General features: G+C 46.2%; 1 protein-coding gene and 1 pseudogene across 1 annotated transcript in view; both read left to right on the top strand.

The window, feature by feature from the left end:
• MYH15 (myosin, heavy chain 15) overlaps positions 1 to 6,200 on the top strand; it is a 159,302-nt gene that overhangs the window by 3,866 nt on the left and 149,236 nt on the right. The gene's annotated exons all lie outside the window — the stretch shown is intronic.
• Positions 3,560 to 5,571, top strand: LOC104987554 (annotated as a pseudogene).

The raw sequence follows: 6,200 nt of genomic DNA, 5'->3' as shown, positions 1-6,200 counted from the left end.
GGCATCTGGTCCCATCACTTCATGGCAAATAGATGGGGAAACAATGGAAACAGTGAGAGACTTTATTTCGGGGGGCTCCAAAATCACTGCAGATGGTGACTGCAGCCATGAAATTAAAAGACTCTTGCTTTTTGGAAGAAAAGCTATGATCAACCTAGACAGCATATTAAAAAGTAGAGACATTACTTTGCCAACAAAGGTCTATCTAGTCAAAACTAAGGTCTTTTCAGTAGTCATGTATAGATGTGAGAGTTGGACTATAAAGAAAGCTGAGCACCAAAGAACTGATGTTTTTGAACTGTGGTGTTGGAGAAGACTCTTGAAAGTCCCTTGGACTGAATAGAAATCAAACCAGTCAATCCTAAAGGAAATCAGACCAGGTTATTCATAGGAAGGACTGTTGCTGAAGCCGAAGCTCCAATACTTTGACCACCCAATGTGAAGGACTGACTCATTGGAGAAGACCCTGATACTGGGAAAGATTGAAGGCGGGAGGAGAAGAGGATGACAGAGGATGAGATGGTTGGATGGCATTACCAACTCGACGGGCATGAATTTGAGTAAACTTCGGGAATTGGTGATGGACAGGGAAGCCTGGCGTGCTGCAGCCCATGGGGTCGCAAAGAGTCAGACACGGCTGAGCTACTGAACTGAACTGATAACAACACAGACATGCCCAGGTGGGCCCTAGATAAAGCCTTTCTCAGAAACCTCTTCATGTGGGTAAATAGCAGGGTAGAGAGAGGGGCTGAGGTTAGACCTTAGGGGTTAGTGCACTGGGAAGAAGAATAAAGGAAGAGGCTCCAGGAAGGTGAACAACAGAAGCTGTCCTGGGCCCTCCTCAGGTTTTGCTGGTGCTGGAACTTTGCCTCCTGGCTGTCTTCTAGATCAGGAGGGTCACTCGGTCAACACTAACAGAAGATAATTGGGAGACTTGCTCTCCCTGACGAATAATTTCTTGGTAGTTACAGCAAGAACAAAGGTTAATGAGGGTTTATCCATAATGAGTACTACATTAAAATCTCTAAATGTTACATCCCCACCCCCCACCGCCTTTCTTTACATGTCTGGGTTACATGGTCATCTTCTGAATTTTGGTTAATTGGAGATTTAGAGTCAGATTCATAGTGTGATCCAGCATCAAGATACTTATATATCTCAATTCCAAAAAAGTGTTCAACAGTGCAGCATAAACCCTGACTGAGAGTTGTTCTAGTACTCCGAATTAGTCAACATTAGAGTTTAATATAACCAATTATAAAAAATTCAAGCCAGTTAGGTAGGATATTCTATTTCCATCATAGACTAGTCCTGGATCAGTTCCCAGTTTCCAGTCATTGGGTTTCATTTCTGTGATTGGATTTACAGGGGCTAATTATAATCCATCAAATCATATACAATAACAGAACTACCCCTGAGGTCAGAAGTGGTCATGCAGAAGCTCATCACAGGTAGTTAGATAATGAGGGACAAGATCCTAGTAGTGCCAGGAGAAAATCAAAATGCCAAAGCATCTGAGATAATTGGATGATACAATTTAGAATCAGCACAGTAAAAATTACTTAAAATATCACAATCCACACAATTTCTAATTAATTTTTTTTTTTGGTCAAACAATCCTTTCTCATAGAAATGCACTGGCAGCACAAAGAGAGTCAGCAGAAGCTTTCCATCCCCTTGGGCCAGTAGACAATGGAGTATGCTTTTGAACTCAGGCCAAATGGAAGCAGTGTGATAAAAGTATTTGCCAAGTAGGGCTTCCTTGGTGGCTCAGACAGTAAAGAATCTGCCTGCAATGCAGGAGACCTGGTACTCCATCCCTGGGTCAGGAGGATCCCTGGAGAAGGAAATGGCAACCCAGTCCAATATTCTTGCCTGGAGAATTCTATGGACAGAGGAGCCTGGCGGGCTACGGTCCATGGGATCACAAAGAGTCGGACACAACTGAGCGACTAACACTTTCACTTTGCTTTCAATTCCCTGTCCTTGATTCTTTCTGACAGTCTAATTAGAGCAAATCACTTTACCTTACTGAGCCTCAGTTTCCTCATCTTTAAAATGGGACCATCTGCTTTCTCTGCCTACCTTCTTCCATGAGGATCAAAGAAAGACAATAATGTGGAAAACAAACACAACACATTATTATGATACCTGGGAAAGAAAGCTAGAATCACTGGCTATCAGGGAGGAGGTGTGCTTTCAGAAATAGAAACAAAACACCATTTCAAGGTAAAGGCAAGTGATTTTTATAGAAAAATTATGGAATTTAGAAAGATGGTAACGATAACCCTATATGCGAGACAGCAAAAGAGACACAGATGTATAGAACAGTCTTTTGGACTCTGTGGAAGAGGGAGAGGGTGGGATAATTTGGAAGAATGGCATTGAAACATGTATAATATCATATAAGAAAGGAATCGCCAGTCCAGGTTCGATGCAGAATACAGGATGCTCGGGGCTGGTGCACTGGGATGACCCAGAGGGATGGTATGGGGAGGGAGGTCGGAGGGGGGTTCAGGTTGGGGAACACGTGTACACCCATGGCGGATTCATGTTGATGTATGGCAAAACCAATACAATATTGTAAAGTAATTAGCCTCCAATTGAAATAAATAAATTTAAATTAAAAAAAGAAAAAGTAAACTATTTAAATAACTTCAAAACTAAATATAGTGCTACTTCAATTTTAATCAGTATCATAGAAAACAGATTTGAAAAGAATGCTTCAGATAGATAACAGTTGTTATCTCTGAGTTCCATTATGGATGATTATTTAATTTATTTTTCTTGATACAGTTCTCTACTTTTAAAGCTGTTTTGCAATAAACATATGTTCCCTTTATCTTGGAAAAGGTATTTAATCATCTAAAAATATGAAATCATAGAGATAAAACTCCTGAGTGTTCAGATGAGAAAACTAACACTCAAAGAATTGAGACCATTGTCTTACATCTTCTTAAGCCAGGCCTAAAATCCAGGCAGCCTGAATCAAAGCCATTGCTCTCTGTTCCCATCCTTGCAATTATTCATGAGAATGCAAAGAAAAGTTGACTGAGTTCATTTACTTCATCTTCAGAACCATCCCACCCTGAGATGGGGTCTTGGGTAGTTAAGTGCTTCTGAAAATTCTTCTCTTCCACAGTTTCCAGGGCTGATAAAAGAAAGAACTAATCATGAGACAGGTGATGAACCTTATTTTTGAGGGAAAAATTGGAGGGAAAAAAGCTCAGCATATAAGATAGAGGAAGAATGCTTTAGTGGAAAAGCTCTGACTTGGGAGGTAAATGATCTAATTTCTACAGTCATTATTTTAATGACTGCCACTAATTATCTATATGACTGTGGACAACTCCCTTAATCTCTTTTCTTAGGTTCTTTTTTTAATAAATAACAAAAGGAAAATCTGTGCCAGATGGTACCCATATTTCTTTCAAGTAATAACACTTGGTTTATAAACACAGATAGGGCAGGCAGCTCAGGAGCACGGAGTGTGCGTACTCTTGTGTCGAGCCCTGGCTCTGTGTCCTCCTCATTGCACTTGCCCAGTGTGAGTGGCACCAAGCTGGACATGGAGCCACAGCAGAGATCCCCATTGGTGAAAGTGAAGGGGAGCATAGAGCTGAAGAGACCCCTGGCCAAGGCCGCTTCCCGGCTGTCTCTCTTGGGAGGCAGGCCGAAGAAGAGGCCTGACCAGATGGAGGAGGCCTTGAAGCCTGAGAAGAAAATAACAGGAGGCCTGGGCACCAGAGTGGCCAGGACCCACCCCAGAGCAGCAGCCCTCACCTCCATGCCACAGACACAAGGCCAGACTGCAGTGCCCAAAGCTCCCAAGAAGCCAGGACCCTGATGTTCCACAGCTGTTGCCACAGTGCTGAAGACTCAGAAGCCAGGTCCTGCTGTTCTTGCCCAGAAGCCTAGAACAACAGCTTCCCCTCCCATGGTGGAAGGGAAGAAACCCAAATGTCCAGTCTGGGACTTAAAGGGGCAGTTATGTGACCTCAACACAGAGCTGAAATGCTGTGGTGAAAGGAAGTAGATGTTGGACCAGGAGAACCAACAGCTGTGGGACCAGCTCAGGGAGGCCCAGCAACAGGCCTTGGACCTGGAGGCAGAGTGCAGGACACTGGAGTTGACACTGGAGTTGACCAGGTGCAGGCCCAGGCTGAGCAGGCCAATGGAAGTTGGGGAACCTGAGTGCCCGGGTCCTGGAGCTGGAAAAGTGGATGGGCACGAAGGAGGACTTAGTGCAAGGGCTCCAGAAAGAACAGCTGAGATGGTCGGAGGAGTGGAGGGGACTGGCTGCCTGGCTGGAAGAGCAGGAGAGGAGCCTGCAGACCTCAGAAGCTTCTCTGTCGGACAGCCAAGCAGAGGTTGCTTCTCTGAGCCAGAAGGCTGCAGTCTGGGAGGGTTCACTGGCTGAGTGGGAAGAACATCTCCATGGGCTTGAGATGGAGTGCCGGCGTTTACATAACCAACTGTAGGAACTCAAAGGCAACATCTGTGTGTTCTGCCAGGTCTGCCCCATCCTTCCAGGGGAGTCCACCCCATCCCCTGGCTTTCTCCAGTTTCCCTCTGGCCCCTGTGGGCCCTCTGACCCTCCAACCCACCTCAGCCTCTCCTGGTCTGACGAGCAGTGTGGGACCCTGAGTGGGGCGCCAGCTGCCCCTACCCACCATGACTTCTCCTTTGACCGGGTGTTCCCACCAGGGAGTGGACAGGATGAAGTGTTTGAGGAGATTTCCATGCTTGTCCAGTCAGCCCTGGGTGGGTATCCAGTGTGCATCTTTGCCTATGGCCAGACAGGCAGTGGTAAGACCTTCACCATGGAGGGTGGGCCTAGGGGAGACCCCCAGATGAAGGGGCTGATCCCTTGGGCCCTGCGGCACCTCTTTCCTGTGGCCCAGGAACTAAGTGGCCAGGGCTGGACCTACAGTTTTGTGGCAAGTTACTTAGAGATCTACAACAAGACTGTCTGAGACCTACTGGCCACTGGGACCCGGAAGGGCCAGGGAGGTGAATGTGTGATTCGCCAGGCAGGGACAGGCAACGAGGAGCTTAATGTCACCAACATGCGCTATGTTCCAGTCTCCTGTGAGAAAGAGACTAGCCTACCAGAACTGGGCTGTCATTCGTACAGCCCAGAATGAGCGCTCGTCATGTAGTCACAGTGTGTTCCAGCTGCAGATCTCTGGGGAGCATGCTGGCCGAGGCCTGCAGTGCGTAGCCCCCCTCAGCCTTGTGGACTTGGCTGGGAGTGAGCAGCTAGACCCTGGCTTATCCCTCGGCCCTGGGGAGCAGGAACACCTTCTGGAAACACAGGCCATTAACAGCAGCCTGTCCACGCTGGGGCTGGTCACCATGGCCTTGAGCAACAAGGAGTCCCATGGGCCTTACTGTAACAGCAAGCTCACTTACCTGGGGCAGAACTCTCTGGGCGGCAGTGCTAAGATACTCATGTTTGTGAACATTTCTCCCCTAGAAGAGAATGTCTCCAAGTCCCTCAACTCCCTACACTTTGCCTCCAAGGTGAACCAGTGTGTTATTGGTACTGTCCAGGTCAACAAGAAATGAAGATGGATCTAGATATTGTGTGTGTGTATGTGTATGTGTGAGACACATGGGGTGGGGGGTAGGGGTGTTTTATTGGGCGAGAGCACTGATACCTGGGTCTATCAAATAAAGAAGAGAATTTTTTAAAAATACAGTACCTTTCCCTTAAATGCACACAATGTATGCAAGTGGTGCTTTTCAAAAACAAGCCTGTTTTCATAAACACAGTTCAGTTCAGTTCAGTCTCTCAGTCGTGTCCAACTCTTTGCAAGCCCATGGACTGCAGCACGCCAGGCCCCCCTGTCCATCAGCAGCTCCCGGAGTTTACCCAAAATCATGTCCATTGAGACGGTGATGCCATCTAACCATAAACACAACACAAAGCAAAATTAGTTTTTGCAAGAAGATCAAAATGATAGATACAATTAAAGCCAATATTTAAAATGCAAACAAGTAGAAGCAAATACAAAATCAACCAGATAGGAACACAAAAATTCTCCTGCCCAGCAGTTTGAGGGGTGAATTGGTTGTAATCAGGGAAATGGAAAGAGAGTACAGTGGAGGTTGTGACAGCAAGGAAGTAGTAAGCAGAGATTCTTTTCAGAGACAAACGTGATGGCAGAGGGGTGCATGCTGCCCAGGTTCAAATC

Source organism: Bison bison, unplaced genomic scaffold (genome assembly GCF_000754665.1).
Source record: "Bison bison bison isolate TAMUID 2011002044 unplaced genomic scaffold, Bison_UMD1.0 scf7180017864098, whole genome shotgun sequence".
In the NCBI taxonomy this organism is placed as follows: Eukaryota; Metazoa; Chordata; class Mammalia; order Artiodactyla; family Bovidae; genus Bison; species Bison bison.
This window is presented reverse-complemented; position numbering and strand designations above follow the sequence as displayed.